Source organism: Podarcis vaucheri (assembly GCF_965113315.1).
Source record: "Podarcis vaucheri genome assembly, chromosome: 2".
Lineage (NCBI taxonomy): Eukaryota > Metazoa > Chordata > Lepidosauria > Squamata > Lacertidae > Podarcis > Podarcis vaucheri.
In genome coordinates, this window is record NC_138760.1 from 2,841,766 (window position 1) to 2,860,111 (window position 18,346).

Here is an 18,346-nt window from a genome sequence, read left to right on the forward strand (position 1 = left end):
AGGAATAAACAAAGCAAACAGGGGGCCCCAAAACACCACTTTTGCGCTGAAAGAGTGCCCGCACAGATATCTGGTATTCCAGGGTAACCTTACTCCATTGATTCCCCACTCCATCTATCCCAGAGGAGAACCTGTGGTCCTCCAGATGTTGTTGGACTCCATCTCACACCAGACCCAGCCAGAATGGCCAGCTGGGTGCCAAGCTGGGCCAAGAGAAGGGGTCATCCGCCAAGGCCTATGCCCTAGCAGGGAACCTTTGCTTACTGCCTGCCCTGCCCCAAGTCCCCTGGCTGAGATCTTCCTACGATTCTATTGTTCTTCCTCCCCATCTTTGCCTAATTACTGCACTTTGGAAGCAGGGACAAGAGCAAGGCGGAGAAGGAACAGCAGCCTCCGCAGTGGTGCAGAGGGAGAGCACAGAGGGTGCTCAGCCATGCATCTCACTGACGCAACTTGGAGGAAATGTGGAGTATCAACCTTAACAGAATATAAAATAGAAATGCTCCCAATTTCCTTCCCTTGTATTCTGTTCCAGTATCCCAGAATCTTAGAATCCTAGTTGGAGGGGACCAGGAGGGCATTCTAGCCCACCCCTTGCAGGAACCTTTTGCCCAACGTGGGGCTGGAACCCACCACCCTGTGATGAGCTACCATCTGTATTTGACTAAGCTGTGGGAGAAGAGGGATTGAATCCCCAATAATAGTAATAATAAATAATGTTATTATTTATATCCTGCCCATCTGACAGGGTTTCCCCAGACACTCTGGGCGGCTCCCAACAAAATATTAAAAAGACAATAAAACTTCAAACATTAAAAACTTCCTTGCACAGGACTGCCTTCAGATCTCTTCTAAAAGTCAGATACAGTGGTACCTCGGGTTAAGAACTTAATTCATTCTGGAGGTCAATTCTTAACCTGAAACTGTTCTTAACCTGAAGCACCACTTTAGCTAATGGGTGGGGCCTCCTGCTGCCGCTACACCGCTGCTGCATGATTTCTGTTCTCATCCTGAAGCAAAGTTCTTAACCCAATGTAATATTTCTGGGTTAGCTGAGTCTGTAACCTGAAGCGTATGTAACCCAAGGTACCACTGCAGTTGTTTATTTATTTGACATCTGATGGGCGGGCATTCCACAAGGAGAGTGCCGCTGCCAAGAAGGCCCTCTTCTTGTAACCTCACTTCTTGCAGTGAGGGAACTGCCAGAAGGCCCTCGGAGCTGGATCTCAGTGTCCAGGCTGGACAATGGGGGTGGAGATGCTCCCTCAGGTATACTGGACCGAGGCCGTTTAGGGCTTTAAAGGTCAGCACCAACACTTTGAATTGTGGATGGAAACATACTGCGAGCCAGTGTACTTAGGACTGGTGTTATATGGTCCTGGTGAGCAATCTAGCTGCTGCATTCTGGATTATGTGCAGTTTCTGAGCCACCTTCAAAGGTAGCCCCAGGTAGAGCACATTGCAGTAGTCCAAGCAGGAGAAAACCAGAGCATGCACCACTGGTAAGGCAGTGTACAGGCAGTAGGGTCTCAGCCATCACACCAGATGTGATGCACACTGGGTGACTTTGGACCAGTCACTGTGGATTAACTCACAGGGTTCTTAGGATAAATAGAGCTGGGGGGGGGGAGAGCACTGAGCTCCTTGGAGGAAAGGTGGAATATAAAACAGTGGTGCAGCAATAAAATTGCTAGCACATTTGCAAAGGTGAGCAGGGTCTGGTCTGGTTGGGGGCCTGGGGACTGAGATTCATGCATTCCAGAGAGTTGGACTAACTCTCATGATTCTATGAAATGTAGAAAATTGTTAATTAAGTAAGTGGCTAGGCAGTGGCGACAGTGCCATGGAGGTGGACTCATTCAGGAAGAGCCCCCCACTGAATACATCTCCCCCAAGAGCCCCTAAAATCTGGTGCAGACAATGGGTCTGCTCGGCTTACAAACAATGAAACTGCTGGTCTTTAAGGTATCACAGTCTTCTTTATTTTTCCCTCAAGTACTATAGAATTTATTAACCATCACTAAGGCACTTTTCAAAAGAAGAGGAAGGAGGAGGAGGAACATAAACCGTATAACATAACTTTGAGCACACCATTAGTGGGTTTTCCATCTTGAAAAGGCAGCCTGGCTGAAAGCTAGAAGCAGCCCAACAAACCCCCAGGGACAGGAGCACGTTCTACTTCAGCTTCACAACAACTCAGAACTTCTATAGCACAAGCCTGTACCTGTCTGCGCAGAAGTAAACTCCACTGAGTTCAGTGGACAAACTCCTAGGTAATCCTAACCCCACTTACCTGGGTGCAAACTCCAATGAATTAATTAGAACTTGCTTCTAAGTAGACAGAGAGTACTGGTATTCAGCTAAGTCTTTACTCTGATCAAACCCACTGAAATTAATGGACATGGCTAAGTCAGCTCCATTCATTGCAATGGATCTGCTCAACTTGAAAACCGAGTTGAATGCCACCACACTTAGGACTACACAGCAAGTCTGTGCAGGATTGCAGCCTCAGCCCAGGAAAATGACCACTCCCTGTTCTTACCTGAGGATGGGGCTGTGCATATGGACCCGCTGGACTTGAAGAACCTCTGCCATGAGTAGAGAGGCACTGAGGACCTTCACTGTCCACAAGAACCTTCAGGCTCCACCCCGTCAGTCCAGGAGGGCTTCAGCACCACCAGCCAGGGCCTAGTCCACTGTTTATTTTCTAAAAACATCCCGATATTTCTTCTTTGTTCACCTCAACAAAGGGGTTGCCCCCCCCCTTGCTTAAATGCTGGGTTGCTGCACAGGATGCAACCTGCAGTAGGGTTGTCAGGCCTTCTGTCCGCAAGAGCTTGTGAGTTGCGGTTGGGAGGGGGCACAAGGTAGAAAAGGTTCACAACTGCTAACAAAGGCAAAAAAGGAAACGCACAAAAGCCATTTAAGGCAACCAGAGAGAGGGGGGAATATGCGCTTCGATAGATGCAGGCTGGCTTCAGCTGCCGGCTTGGCAGACTATCGGACACCACCACTGACTATTTTTGCCTGTGAAAAGCCATTTATCATTTATATCACAGGAACATCTATTGGCAGCCAGCGGAGGCCAAGGGGGTTGGGCAGGCTGCTCCCCAGGGGTGATGGGGGCGAGCAGGGAATGCGTGGAAACGGCCTGTTTGTTTTGGAAGTGGGGGGAGGAGGTTCAAATAAGTAAATGAAGCCTTGCCTAAAATGACTAGCAGCCCAAGAAGCAACCTCCGCTCTTTTAGGACACTGAAATGCAGCAGGTTTGCAGGTTGCAAAACTAGTCAGAATTTCATCTTTGCATTCAGTTGCTGGAACACAAAATATGAAACAGGTGTGTTCAGTGATTTCATTGTTACTTTTTTAAAAAGGGAACAGAACAGTCTGCACATGGTCAGTAGCACTTTGCACTAAGCTCATTTTTTTGTAGTTGCAGGGCGGACAATACCCTATTTCTCCCAAAGGACCAGAGACAGTGAAATAATTTTTGAAAATAAGAATATGGAAAACAAGAGCTCACAGAATTTGCTTTTCCACATGTTCACATATCAACTTACCTCGCACATTCAGCATCCAACTCCTTCTGAAAACACTTTGCCAATCTAGCTGTTTGCTTACCTATTTCTCCCCTCCCACCCTCCAAGTTGCTCAGAGTGACAAACACGTTTCTCCTCCCACATTTACTCTCACAAGAAGCCTGTGAGGTAGTTAGACTGAGGGACACTAACTGGCCCACATTCATCCCCTAAGCTTTGTGGCAAAGCAGGGATTTGAACCCCAGCCTTCCAACACCCGATCCATTCTGCCACCCTGTCTGGGTAACCCTCTCTTACCCAGCTGTGACCCCTCATACACACTGCCAAAAATGCCCTCCAGGGTGCAATGAGGCGTCTATTGGCTACAACAGAAGGTTTCTTTCAAGCCTGATTTCAGTGAAAGGAGGGGCAAGGAGGGGACATGACCCTGCGGACACCAGAAAACACCTCTAGGGGCACATGTGTGGTGGCACATTGGCCTCCAGTGTTGAGCAGCAATAGGCCTTGCAAGGCTGCAGCCTAAATCAGAGGTACTGGTTGTACTGTGAAATCCCTGAGTGTCAATTCTAGAAACTTCCTTTTCTTTCCATCCACTCTCAAGGGAACTTCCCTTGCAGCATTCCACTGGAGGGGGGGGGATGACAACAAGCAGAGCCCCAGAGGCAGGTCCAGCCCCACCAATGAGGTGGAGTGAAGCAAGGTCACGAGAGCGGATTCCCGCGACATCTCACAACAGTTTTCAAAACTCTTGCAAGAGTTCCACGAGATCTCATGAGATCTTTCTGGAAGTCGCTGCTGCTGTGCAACCCTAGTAGACAAGGCTTCAGTGGGGGGAGAAGGCAGCTTCCCATTTCGCCTCAGGAGACACAAATCTAAAGTGCATTTTAAATCTCACTATCCCTCACCCACCCAGGCACTGGCCCAGACACTTGAGGCAACTTCTTAGTTGGTGCACCACAACTCAAATGGCACAAATAGCTCCTCTTCACCGCTCCCTGCTCCCCAGCATCTGGTGGCTGAAGTGATTGCCTCCTCCGTCTGATGATAGACTCATAGAATTGTAGAATTGGAAGGGACCCCAAGCATCATCTAGTCCAACCCCCTGCAATGCAGGGATCTCAGCTCAAGCATCCATGGCAGGTGGCCATCCAGGCTCTGCTTGAAAACCTCCAAGGAAGGGAAGAAGACTGGAAAAAGTTTAAAGACTACAGAAATATTGTAAAATTAATGAATGTTAGAATGATGTTGGATAGAGATTAAGTGGTTTATAGCTGTAATGTTATAAGGGAATGTGAGAAAATGGACTATTAATAGGTAAAAACCCAATGTTATAATATTTTAAGATTGAAGAGTAGGATAAACAAAGAGGGGAGGGATTTGCTGAACTAACAAACTGAACTGGAATACAGAAAAAGGAGGCGTGAGGAGGTCCGGGAAATAAGCAAATGAAAGATAAGTTATTGAAAGATTGAATTGTTTTTAATTATTTTTATTTTGTATTTTTCTTTTTTCTTTTTTATCTTTTTGTAATACTTTGAAAACTTTAATAAATATCTTTTTTAAAAAAAATAAAACCTCAAGGAAGGAGAGTCCACCACCTCCTGAGGGAGATAATTCCATTGTTGAACAGCTCTTACTGTAGAAAGTTCTTCCTGATGTTTTGTAGGAGTCTCCTTTCTTGTAACTTGAAGCCATTGCTTCTAGAGCAGGAGAAAACAAGTTTATGTCATCTTCCATGTGACAGCCCTTGAGGTATTTTAAAATGGCTCTCATATCTCCTCTCCTCTTTTACAGCTAGCCATACCCAGCCTTCATGAGTCTAAAATATTGCACTATTTTAGTGTTGTTAGCCGCCCTGAGCCTGGCTTCGGCTGGGGAGGGCGGGATATAAATAAAATTTATTATTATTATTATTATTGGTTTCCAGACCCTTGATCATCTTGGTTGCCCTCCTCTGCACATGTTCCAGCTTGCCTGTTACCCAATCACCACTACCATGTGCTACAAGGCTGGGCTGTGGGGGGGGTGTTTAAGGGGAAAGTTGCACATGAATTCTGAAAAGCAGAGGGAGATATCCTTCCCCAGCTGCATTTTAAAGAGGAAATACCTAAGCATTCTTCACTTCCTCTTTCTCATGATGAGTCAAAATGGTCCCTGAGGTGGATGGGTCCCTCTTCGAGCTGTCACCGCATTTCCCCTAGGGCAGATGACTTCTGAGTCAAACCACAGTTTGGAACATGAGTTCATTAGCAGCAATGAATGGGTGCTAATTGCAAATGCAACCGTATTAAGTTTGGCAGTTTCAAGTTTATGGGGTTATATTCAGTGTAGTGGAAAGCTGGATGTTCTGCCAGGGCAAAAATTTCTCCTTGTGTGACAGAATGTCTCCTCCTACTGTGCCCTCCCTAAATCTGTTCTGGGGTTTCTCCCAACATTCTGGAATGGATTTGGGAACAGGGCAGGGCAGAGAGGGGGGAATCCTCTGGTGCTTCTGCAGAATGTTAGCTGAATACTTCCCTTAGCTTTGTTTACCAAATACAATTAAAGTAAATGATAGCCAAATTAAATCAATTTCTATGCATTCAGGAAATTTTCTGGTGCAAACTGGAGGGGGGGATCAATGCAAATGTGTGCACAGAAACATTTTCCGATTTGAAATTTTGCGTAAAACCCATACCACTGCTGTCTAGTTTGAGAGATTTCACCAGAAACATACTCCTTTCACCCCACATTGCCTCTCTGGGCTCTTCTGAGGTTACATGAGTGAAGGAGTCCTTTGATATCACCAGAATCATGTATCCTCCACCTGCTCAAAGCACCCCTCTCCTCCACCCAGTCTCCTCATAGCAGCCCTCTTCCTGCATTCAAGAGATGGGTCAACCTGGGCAGGGGGCTCATGCATGCTGGTCCCTCCTCCAAGAATCCCCTCCCAGCCTTTTGCACTATGAGCATGAAGGTCTACAGGGAGATTTTAACCGGATTCAGCTGAATGCAGTAAAAATCCCCGTTTCAATTTGGAACTGATACGTGTACAGTTCTCAGTCATGGGGAGGATTCCTGCCACATTCAAGTTAATGTGGCTAGAATGTCCCTTCAGATCTTCATGCTCAACTTGTGAAAGGTCAAGGGGAGGGGCAAAATCACACCAGGATAGGGGTAGTGATGTCATGCATAGCCCCACAATGACTCTCAGGGTCCCAACTCTAAAATTCTATGATTCTATTTAGTTGAGATTCCTGCATTGCAGGGGGTTGAAGCAGATGACCTTCAGGGTCCTTCCAACTCTAAAATGCCCTCTGCCCATTTTAACACCTGAGAGGGTCTGTAGGGAAGGCGTTAAAACAGGAGTTACACGGGTTCTAAATGAAACCTCAGCTCCTAATCTGACTTCTGCATTTTGGATTAGTTGAGGCTTCTGAGTCATCTTCAAGGGCAGCCTGGAGGTTCTGCCTTGTTGAGGAGTGTCGGTTTGGCAGTGTCCATACAAGAGAAGTTTGTTACCACTTTAGGGCTTTCAGCACTCATGCAGCGTCCTGAACTGGGGCCAGAAACAAACGGGCATCCAGTGAGGAAGAGGGATGGGGAAGGAGGAAAAGCCCTGCTGGATCAGGCCAAGGGACCATCTAGCCCAGCACCTGCTCTCTGCCTGTGATCAGCCAGATCCTCTAGGAAGCCCACAAGCAGCATGTGATGATGTCGCCCCTCACCTCATTTGCCCCCTGCATCTGATAGTTAGATACAGTCAGCTTCCAGCTTATGCAAATTTAACTTGTGTGAATTCAGTTTTATGCTCTTGGAGGAAAATAAATTAAAAGGGGGGGGCAAGCATCTGGCAGGGAAACTTTTGTAATCCCACCTGCCATTGCACATAGCTTGGGAAAGCATTTGGAGATGCAGAGAATGTAAATTTTGACTATACGTGATTTTGGCTTTATGCACTATCCCAGGAATTAACCTCCACATAAATTGAGAGTCAACTGTATATGCTGCATCCACTACTGGTGGTAATAAACTGCCATCATGTCTAGTAGTCACTGACAGACATCTTCACTGAATTTGTCTAATCCACTTTAAACCCATCTAAGCTACTGGCTGTCACCACAGTAAGTGGCATTGAATTCCGTAAGTGAAACACGTACTGTGTGAAAAAGCTCTGGTGGTGCCTGTTGAGACTCTGGCCAATATGGGAGTGGAGCAATACGTGGGGGAAATGTGAACTTACTTAAAGTTACATAACTGAATAGGCTTTGCTATTGCACTGGGTTAGTTGTTACATGTGATCTCAGAAATTGTTGCATAAGTATTCTTCCATCAATGTTTGACTTCATTGGTTGAGAAGCACTTGGTTTTTGAGCCGCAGTTAATCAGCCTCCCTGGCTACAATGGTCGTTAAATTACTAGAAAGAGCAGTGCCAAGTCTCACATGTGTTTGGCAGTTGCAACATCAGATATGAAACGCTCCTTATTGGTGTAGCAGTATGCCATATTGAGTGAGGGAACTGCACTCTGCACATGCTCAAAAAATTCTTCTTTTAATCAATTGTTGCTCTGCATCGTGGTCCAGGTTTAAGTTCCACCACTGCAATCCGGCTGAAATCAATCTCTGTCACTCTGCATTCATGTTGGATGTTTTAAGCTTGTCTTTAAAATGTGCTGTGTATATGCTATGAATACTGAGAATGCAGCAGAAGACTGTTTAAATTCCATACCTTAAGGAGCATCTTAACATAGGCTGCATTTTGATGCAAGCAGCTCCTTCTGCCCCGCCACCCCCGTCCCGGACCAGACTATTTGTAAAAGCTGCTATGCTAGAGAGCAAAGAGCAGGTGGATACCATGAGAGCCATTCCACTTCCACAAAACCTTTAATGAAAAATACCTGCTTCCCCCCCCCCTTTAGACCACATTCTCCGACACTCAGTTTTAAAAGAGAGAACAGGGTTCCAGGCTTTTGAAGAAACCAATTTGTATACTTATCCAGCAGGAATCTATCACACCAGGATTTCGTCTGAGCTAAGGCATAACCCCCAAAGTAAACCTCAGTGTTTATTGTTAGCCTTTGGTTAACTCCACATCTATTCCTCAACTCATCATCTCCAAATGTAGATTCTCAAGCAGAGAGATCCACGTGCAGCCTGATCTATTTAAAGTACAACTACAAGCTTCTCTTGTGGAAACAAGAACAGAAGAAGAAGAACCATGCTGGATCAGGCCAAAGGCCCATCTTGTCGAGCACCCTGTTCCCCTAGCGGCCAGCCAGATGCCTGGAGACACTTGCAAGCAGGACCACAGTGCAACAGCACTCCCACCCACATGGCATTCCCAGCAGCACACAGCCTCTGGCAGTGGAGGGAGAATATAGCCAGTATGGTTAGCAGCCGTTGATACCCTGATCCAGCATGAATTTGTTGGCCACGAGGGTGCGATTTCCCGCAGAGAAGTGCTGGGTGGAGGGGGGTAAGGGAGGGCACTTGACCCCTTCCCAGCCTGCTCGTTTCTCCATCACAACTCTGCACCCCACAATCAGCTGCTTTTCTTTCTACCCAGGTTCTAGGCTCTCATTGCATCACAAACACAGCTCTAGAATCTGGGCAAGGTGTCTATGTGAACAGCCTGCAGAAGAGTTGCAGGGGAGGCCAGGAGGCAGATGGAAGGTTCAGTGCCCTTTAGGGTGGGTAAGTATGCATTGAAAAAGGAGAGCACAGGCAGCATGAAATTGCACAGGCTAAGGCTGAGGTTCCCAAACTTGCCGTATTTGGCCTACCACCCCCTTTTCAGGAAAAACAACTCAGCGCCTCTCTGGAAATCTGTCTTCTTTAAGCAAACAAATAGAAAGATGCCGTGATAAATTCGTGTTCTTTTATGTATCTATGTTAGGGACGCGGGCGGTGCTGTGGGTTAAACCACAGAGTCTAGGACTTGCCGATCAGAAGGTCGGCGGTTCAAATCCCCATGACGGGGTGAGCTCCCATTGCTCGGTCCCTGCTCCTGCCAACCTAGCACTTCGAAAGCACGTCAAAGTGCAAGTAGATAAATAGGTACCGCTCCAGCGGGAAGGTAAACGGCATTCCCGTGTGCTGCTCTGGTTTGCCAGAAGCGGCTTAGTCATGCTGGCCAAATGACCCGGAAGCTGTACGCCGGCTCCCTCGGCCAATAAAGTGAGATGAGTGCCGCAACCCCAGAGTCAGTCACGACTGGACCTAATTGGCTTTACCTTTATGTATCTATGTTGCTACATTTTGTGTTTATTTGGAAAATAAAGTAATCACTAAAACACCATGTTATATTGGTAAGCATCGTTACACAACAGATGAAATATGTATGAACACTTTTCCAAAACTAGATGAGGAGGTGGACTAGGCCCCAGGAATAAAAACCCATGAAGCAGAGAGGAGTGAAAACTGCCACCTCAGTCTGATCCGCCCCGGGGGCAGTGCCAGTGCCACAGCCTGCCTGCCACTGGCCAGATAGGCAAGCAAGCTGTGATCCACTTCCCAGGCCTGGGTGAAGCCAAAAAGGGATCACCCAACCCCAGGAAAACCTCTCACCTCCAGCACGACTGCCAGATACAGGGGAGGCATTGTCACCATCCCACAACAGTGCCCAACCTAACGGTAAGTGTCATTACACAGCAGATGAAATATGTACACACTGATTTTTTCAAAATTTTATTCTCTTCTCTTCTTTCTTTATGCTTCCACCACCCTCTTATTTTTATTCAATGCCCCCCAACTGCACCTGAGGCTACTACCACCCCCTGGATCATTCCAGTGCCCCCCAGGTGATGGTATCACTCACTTTGGGAAACATTGGGCTAATGCATGTTTACGGCTGCAAATTTGCAAAGAATCACTGCAATTTAAATTGAAATACAGTATATCTCACAATGGAAGTCTGCAAGCAGGGTACCTGTTCAGCCTGGCTGTGTGGATGCTGTTAGCTCTTGAAGGCCAACTTTGTTAAGGTTCTTTCTTTAAAACCAGACCTGGACCAGACAGTCCTTCACACTTCAAGCATAGGACAGCACTTCCTCTTCATAACTATTGGCTCTTGCTCCTTCGTCAACCCAGACTCTTGCTCATGTTGCTATGCAAAGTGCTGTGTAACACTTGAGTTTTAAAAAGAGCAAGAGGGGCATCTAGAGTTACCCTTCCCCAGCCGTCAGAATATTGCCACTACGACTCTCTCAGGAAGTTGGGTTTCTAGGTGTTCTACTGCCAAAACATTTCATTGCCATGGCCAGCAAAACAAGGGCACATTTTGTACATGAACTGTACTGCTGAAATTTAAACACATCAGTTTCCTAATGCCTCCGGGGGGGGGGGGAGTGGCACACACTAAAGGGTGACTTAATTGTGGTTTGTCAGTCACTCAGTCCCCACTGCAGCTGGTATGGAAAGCAAGTGGGTGAGCTGGGAGTAGGCACATTGGATCTGGAGAGGAGGAGAGGGAGGGGGCAGGAAGGCCCAGCATGGAATAATCTCAGAGAGACAAGAGGCGTTCTCTGCATACGCTGCCAGGCTAGTAACATTTCAGTCAATCAATCAAAAGGTTTTGAGCTGATGCAGTGCTGCAGCCCTTCTATGAATGAAAATGGGGTGGGTGGGGTTGAGGAAACCACAATTATTTTGCCTCCATTGGTATCCAGTGTATCTTTTTTTCCTCTGGGAATGTGAATGGGGGATGCACACGTGAAGAAGAGGAAGAGGGAGGACCAGCCTTCGCTGTGGAAACTATCTGAGAGTATCTATACCACAGGCTCAGAGATTTTCAATGCAGCAGTGCCATTCTGGAAGTACCCTCCCTGCATCCAAGCCAAGAAGTAAAAACTGTTTGACCAGCTGTGTCCACAGGACAAATGATGCCTCTATTGCACCACTCTCAGCTCCATTAAAAGCAGAAGCGAAAGGATTGCCTGCTTCCAGCCTTTCATTACACCAGCTCAGGAAAATCTTTCAACTCATCTTTTCACCCTCATTCACAGCTCTCTGTAAATCTTCAACAGGGAATAAAAGCAAGTCCTGGGAGTCTTACTCACAAGGAAGAGAGGAGCTCATGGACTAGAGGGGATCTCCCCCACCTGGTGTCCAGTACAAGGCGCAGAAAGCAAGCACTACATCCTTGAAGAAGAAGCAGATAGGGCAACCATTTGCATCCACTGCCAAAGAGAGGGGAGGCATCTCACCCCCCCCCAAAAAAAAGGACTAATAGGTTTCGCACAGCCATCTGAGAGGATTGACTTGACATATGATGCAACCACCTGTATGATGGCTTGGAGTGATAAATATATTCTTCTTAATTGAGTTACACTCTTGCTTTAAAGAGAGAGTGTGTCTCTTCCCCACCCACCCACCTGAGATATTTTCTCCTCGCCTGGCTCACTTTGGAAAACCTACTTAATAGCAGCACAGAAAGGAAAAATGTGGGGGGTGGAGAACAAGAGGTTTTGCTCCCCTCTCTCATGCACAAAAAATTAAAAGGCTAGAGCGGTCCATGTGCCTTACTTTGCAGAGGACATTCCTCTGCTGGCAGGGCTGTCATGGGAACATGGGACCACAAAGGCTACCCCAGGGAAGCTCACAAGCAGGCCAGCGAGGCAAGAGCCCTCCTCCATGGTTGTTCCGAATTAATGGTGTTCAGAGGCATGATGCCCCTGCTGCTGGAGTTAAATATAGCCATCATGAATAGCAGTCTCTTAGGGGGTTGTCCTTTGGCAGAGATTTGTAGGAGTCCTCTGTTTGTCCAAGTCCAGTTTGACTCATAATAAGAGAGAGCCTGATATGGGGTAGGTGGTTAAAGTTGCCAGTCAGCAGGGAACATCTGGACAGCAGACTGAGCAGGCACAGAGGTGAGCTGTATTGCATTAATAATTATTTAAAAATTTGCATCCTATACATTTAAACTAGCTCATGTGAATCAGTGGCCTCCTTTTCCTTTTTTGTGATGCATGTGGACACCTGAACCCAAACCCTGCTTTATATGTGGACGGTGTTTAACATATACCATGGCCATGTCTACTTCAGCACTGAAAACTCACTAAATAGGAAGCTAGTCTGGGAGTTTCACAGAGCTCTTCCTCAGGCAGGATGTTAAGCAAAAATGCTGCTGGTTTAAGGCAGGGCACTTACTAGGTGATACTTTACTCAGAGTTGCAGGCCAACAGGCAAGCAACCAGTGCTTGATTTGTTTTCCTCCAGGAGAAGAGAGAGCAAGGGCTAGTGAAGTCAATAGCTTCTTGTTGCTGTTCCTTTCCAGGGATGCAGGCCAGCCAAATGAGATCAAGCCTTTTTCTCCCACTGGGGACAGATTCCAGCTGCCAGAAATAGGCTCAAGGTCCCCCCCCCAATCCTCCCTTAGGACATTTCATTGCTCAGACTTGACCACCAGCTGCTGATGACTCTGCATCATAGCAGCTGTGCAGAGGAGACTGAGGAGCAGCCACTTCCTACTCAGGGAGTTCTCACGGACTCCGCTGACCTCAACATCGAAGGAAAGGAGCCAGATTGTTGGACAAGGGTGTGGAAAAGGAAATGGGAGGAGGGAGACTCTCACTGATGGCTGCTTCATAGCAGCAGCAGGAAAAGCATCTCCTCTCATAAATGTGCCAGGGTTGCCACAATCACTAACGGTTGATTCGCATGACCATTTCACGAACTTGCTCCTCCAGTTCCCTTTCAATCTGGGCAGAATCGGTACTTTGGTGGTTAAACACAAAGCTTTCCCTCGATGCAACAGGCCAAACCAGAGGCAGCACAAGCAAGTTGATCCAACATGCGCATGCCAGATTGCCTATAAAGCTTTAGCTGAGATTCCTGCATTGCAGGAATTGTACACTGCGGTGTATGGGGCGTTAGGGAACACATTGTGCTCCTTCTGGGGCAGTTTCTCCACCTTTTGTCCACACCCTGCACTCAGCTCTCACCTGCGACTCCTAGACACTGACAACATGCAACAGCAGTCACATTCTGGGAAACAGCTTTGACAGACTGGCTAAACCAGGTGAGGGGAGCCAGTGGGTCTCAAACCCTTGGTGAGTTAGAGACTTCCCCTGCATGCAAAGACAGGCTCTGACAGATTGAGCGGACGAGACCAACAGAGGGTCTAACAGTCAAGAAGGTAGCTTCTGCATGTGCTGTAGAGGGAAGGGGGGGCAGATGGAGCTCATCCACCTAGGAAGGTAGCCCATCTAGGAGAAAGAAACTCTGATCCTAAACCTCCATTGTCTTGTATGATATATTTGGGAGAAGAAAAGGCTAAGGAGTAACCCTACACAAATCCAGAGTGGAGTCCCTATGATGGTTGGGTGGTACCTTGTACGTCTCCTTCCAGCAACTCCTGCAGCCCAGCTGGTGACAAACATCTTGTTCTGCTTTCCTTTGGACCACACCAGCAAGGCTGAGAGGAAGGTCTTGTCTTCTGGGAAGCCCAGATCCTCCATATATGCTGCCCAGGCTTGCGCCCCGAGGAGGTCACTCCAGTGCTACTAACACCCACCACCACCACCACCAAGGTGCACTCCATTGTCTCTCAAGACAGACGGATGCCAACAACAGCCAACCCTGGGCTAGTTCTGCAAACACTCAGACACTTCTAGCTATCTTCCCTCCATGCAAGCAAGTGGTGTTATCAGAGTTCAAGGACAAGTAAGATATACTTAAGGAGGATGCAAAGTAGAGCAGGAAGTGGGTGTGGCTGAGGAGGTGATGTAACCTGTGGAGAGTCCTGATAGAGAGGGACACAGTTGGATCCAGGTCTTAGGTTCCTCACTCTTCCTATTAAGTGTAGGAGGTAGGGAGTCACTTTCAATAGTAAATGGAGGTTGCAGGAGAGAAGGGGGGTGCACATAAAAATGGGTTTCTTTTTTTCAAATGCACATTATATGAGGAAATGTACTGGAAAGAATTGGAAAATGTGTATTTTACAAAAACCAAAACTATGCAAAATGTGTACTATTTAAAAGGGAACTGTGATGGGATGATTAGCTGCTTGTGCGTAAAATCGTGCTCCCTCAGAGTTTGTGCCACTCCACAAACCTCTGTGTGTGACAGAGCTCCTCAAACATGTCTGCCCTAGTCACTCGTAGATTCCGACAGTGGTTGTTTGCGGAAGCGCTTCCAGCAAAGAAGCTCCTTAACGGAAACGCGTCTTCTGGACTCACGACGTGGCAGCTTCCGGCGAAGAATGGGTCTCCCTATGGGAGCTTCTGACACCTCCCCGCTGTTCTCGCTGGACGTGTCCCTGATCCCTCCCTCTTCCCTGCTAGTTCCTGCTTTAGCTGCTGCGTCTCTCTCCGCATTCATGAGACCCTCCTCCAGAGACCCATCTCTCCCCCTGCTGGTCCCTGCTTTCGCTGCTGACTCCCTCCCAACCTCTGTGAGCCCTTCCACCACCTGTCCCTCCGATGGCAGTTCCCTGACAGGAACTTTTACAGTATTCTTTCAAAAAAGAATCTAGATAAAACAGGATGGAACGGACCTCTGATTGAGAACCAGAAAATCTGAAATGGGATGTGTTTCAGCTGCTTAGTCCACCCTTAAAGAGGGAGCATTCTTCAGATTGCTGTACCATGTGGTGTTTTTGAAGATACAGAGCCTAGCTCTTAAACTTGTCCCTAGTGGGTCACAGGAGAGGTGGACAAGGAGATCAAACCTTCCTGCTTTGGGGGCAGTTGCCACAACAATTTCATTGGGAAGGAAGTCATTCAGAAGTGCTTTTTGTCTTTTCATTCCAGACCCTCCGGCAGGCAGATCCTGTTGCTCATCAACAGGGTCATTACATAGGGAGATTTCAAACCTAATGAAGAGATTATTAGAAAATAAAGAGCATTTTTTCCAGAAGCAGCTTCCTGCCAGCTTCTCCGGTCTGCAGCTCCCTGCCACCGCTCCCTCCCTATTAGCACTAATCAGAACTGTCAGTCGCATGCAATAAACTTGCAATGCTATTTAGTTAACTGCATCTCAGACCCAACTGGGAGCTAATAGCATCACGCAGCAGAGCCCCTGAGCAGCGCCAGAACCAGATGTGTGATTCACTTGGGCACATTCACTTTCCGTGGGTGTTGGTTATTTTTTTCAGGGTGCCAGGACATTTAATTGCAAAACTCAGTACAGACATGATTTTTATACTGCCATCCAAATTCTAATTCTTTGCTTAGGAAAGCTGCATTCCACATCATATATGTATATTTAAAGCACATGCATTTACATGTGCTCGATTGCTTTGCAAAAAAAAACTTGCTTCTGCCAAAAACCCAGCTGGCCCCTGGAAAACCCTCTCCAGCATCTTTACCCATTCCGTTTGTGGAGATTTTGACCAGACATCAGCCACACACTTCCAAACCATTGCCTTAGCTTAAGGACTATTAAGGGGAACCCAAGTGGGGAAGTGGGTCTGGGCTCACAGCCAGCTGCAGAGAATAGGGAGAGCATTGTGGCTGAGCTGGTTGGGCAGGGAGTCCCAGAGGAACTTCCCATTCCACCAGGGCCTATAGGGCCAGGACTTCGTACCTCACGGACACCTTTCCCTGAGCCTGAAAGACCAGGAACCGTCCACTGTACACACCAATCTAGAAGCACTGGGAGTGCACCAAGAGGGGGCTATGGAACAGAGGAGTGAGGCCTGTCTTCAGGCCAGAGGGCTGGCCATTAATGTTTTCTCAAGAGAGTGGAGCCTGGAGGAGGCAGTCTGGAGACAGGCATGAAGGGTAAAGTCTTCCCCCAACCTTTGTTGGAACAAGTTGTTTACTGGGAGCCGTCCATGGTCCTCCAGCCTTGCCACTTTCCCTGAGATTTCCAGCATCGGAACATGACATGATATCAATCCTGCTCAGTCACTACCCCCACAACCCTGTGGACCAACTTTGATAGCTAGGCATAACCACCCACCTGTTGATCACCTGACATCATTATGTCATCAAATAAGTGACATGTGGGTGCCCCTACCTATCTATCAAAACTGCCCTGTGGTGTGGGAGGAGATAAAAGATCTGGCCCACCAGGCCAAAAAGGTTCTGCACCCCAATAGAACAGCTTAACAGGGAGAAGCATGCCAAGACCCAATCGGGTGCCACTAGCCCCTATAAAGCAGCAATAGTCGCCTCCCCCCCCCCGCCCCAAGCAGCAGCACACCCAGAGAGGCTGCTTCTTGCAAACTAGCTGCAAAAACTCATGTCTCCCCTCCAGCCTTTCGCTGGCCTCTTTCCAAACTGCTTCTGGCCTAAACCCAGACAGGTAGACTGTGACCCACATTCCTAACTCTAGGAATAGCAACTGAGCATCAGTGTCCATTAAAGCAAGCAAGCCTTAGCTAGCAAGCTACAGAGAAATCTGCTCGCTGTAGGTATCAAAACAGTGTTTTTATTTTATTTTATTTTTAAAAAATATAGTTCCAGAAAAATGGGCATTTTGTCTTAAGATGCCCTTGGTAGAGCCACCAGTAGCTCTGTGTGAGGCTAAGTGGGTTGGGCACTCTGTGGTGGGAGTTTAAATGGCATTGAGGGCAACAGAAGGGCAGGTGGATCAATCTGATCCAAGGGGCACAATCTGTCAGTAAATTCTCTTTCTCGGGCTCCAGTGAATAAACAGGAGCATGCAAGGGGATGGTAAATGTCTGTTTCAATTGCTTTGGGTAGCAAAACAGCCCAGCAGATCAGGGAAGGGGAGCCTGTAGCCTTCCAGATGTTGTTGGACTCCAACTCCCATCAAGCTCCAGCCACAATGATCAACTGTCAAAGATGGTGAAAGTAGTCCAACAACATCTGGAGGTCCACAGCTTCCCCGACCCTGTAGAAGATGATTCCCTCTGTTAACTAGGAGAATGGTGTCATTTTGGATTTTATCCCTCATGCACCAAAATGGATTAAAGCTTGCCCTGAGTGGGGCTTTTCAACCACCAGATCCATTTTTAAAAGACTTGTTTTTTACCAACCCAGACCACCACACAATGTAAAATGGACATACCAATTTCATCTGACCAACACTGCGGGGGGTTGGTATCGTGATCCCTGAGTCCAGCAATGACCAGGATGCTAGATGCTTCCAAATGGGAGTGCTTAATTTGCAAACTTTTCATTGAAATATAAAAAATGAGATACTGGCAACAGCTTTTTTCATAAAAACAAAGTGTAAATTTGGATTAAACTGGGCTGGGTTGGGGAAATACAGGCTGGCTTTTTGATGCCAACACACATGCAAGAAGAGAACTCATCTCACAAGAAATGCCCCCCTGGGGGCACCCACTGAGTCAGAAGCTGCAGTGCTACCAGCTATGGAAGCAGACCATGTTTCTGGCTTGAAAACCGATGCTTGTAATCCATGGGTTACTCCAAGGGTGTCAGGCAGAAGCCTCATGAAACAGATTCCGCAGCACCAGAGCTCACAGAACCAGAGCCAGAATCCACATGGGAATCTTTTCCCAGATGCAAAGGACCAAGTGCCTCCCACATTACTGTCAAATCTGAGTACAGACCATTTAAGAGACTCTAGTCCCCCACAAGGGGATGGAGCCTAAGAGAGGTGGGCTGGGAGCAGAGGCTCAAAAGAAGCCAGTTCACATCCAACCTCTGTCTGAGCAGGGATCTCTCCTTGCTCAGTGGGATCTTCTGCAAGACCAGGGCAGGGCAAGGGGTGGCAGTGTAGCTTCACACAGGAAGGGAGGGGCAGCATTAAAGGCACAACCAGGTTCTCAATAAGAGCACTTGGAAAGGGGTTGATGTGTTTACAACAGTGCCCTCTGCACCCACATCCTGCCAGCTAGGACAGGATCTGTACACTGTGCAGAGAGAGAAAATGTGACCTTGAAAAGCAGCCA

The 18,346-nt window shown here is 47.5% G+C and overlaps 1 protein-coding gene across 7 annotated transcripts in view; it reads right to left on the bottom strand.

Moving 5' to 3' along the window:
• Positions 1-18,346, bottom strand: part of PDE1B (phosphodiesterase 1B) — a 128,264-nt gene that overhangs the window by 50,385 nt on the left and 59,533 nt on the right. The window contains exon 1 of one of the 7 annotated variants that reach the window (XM_082208391.1): positions 2,543-2,561. The exons of the other annotated variants lie outside the window; for them this stretch is intronic. The gene's annotated coding sequence lies outside the window, so the exon portion shown is untranslated. Of the gene's footprint in view, positions 1-2,542; positions 2,562-18,346 lie in introns of those variants that run through there. 7 annotated transcript variants of the gene reach the window in all.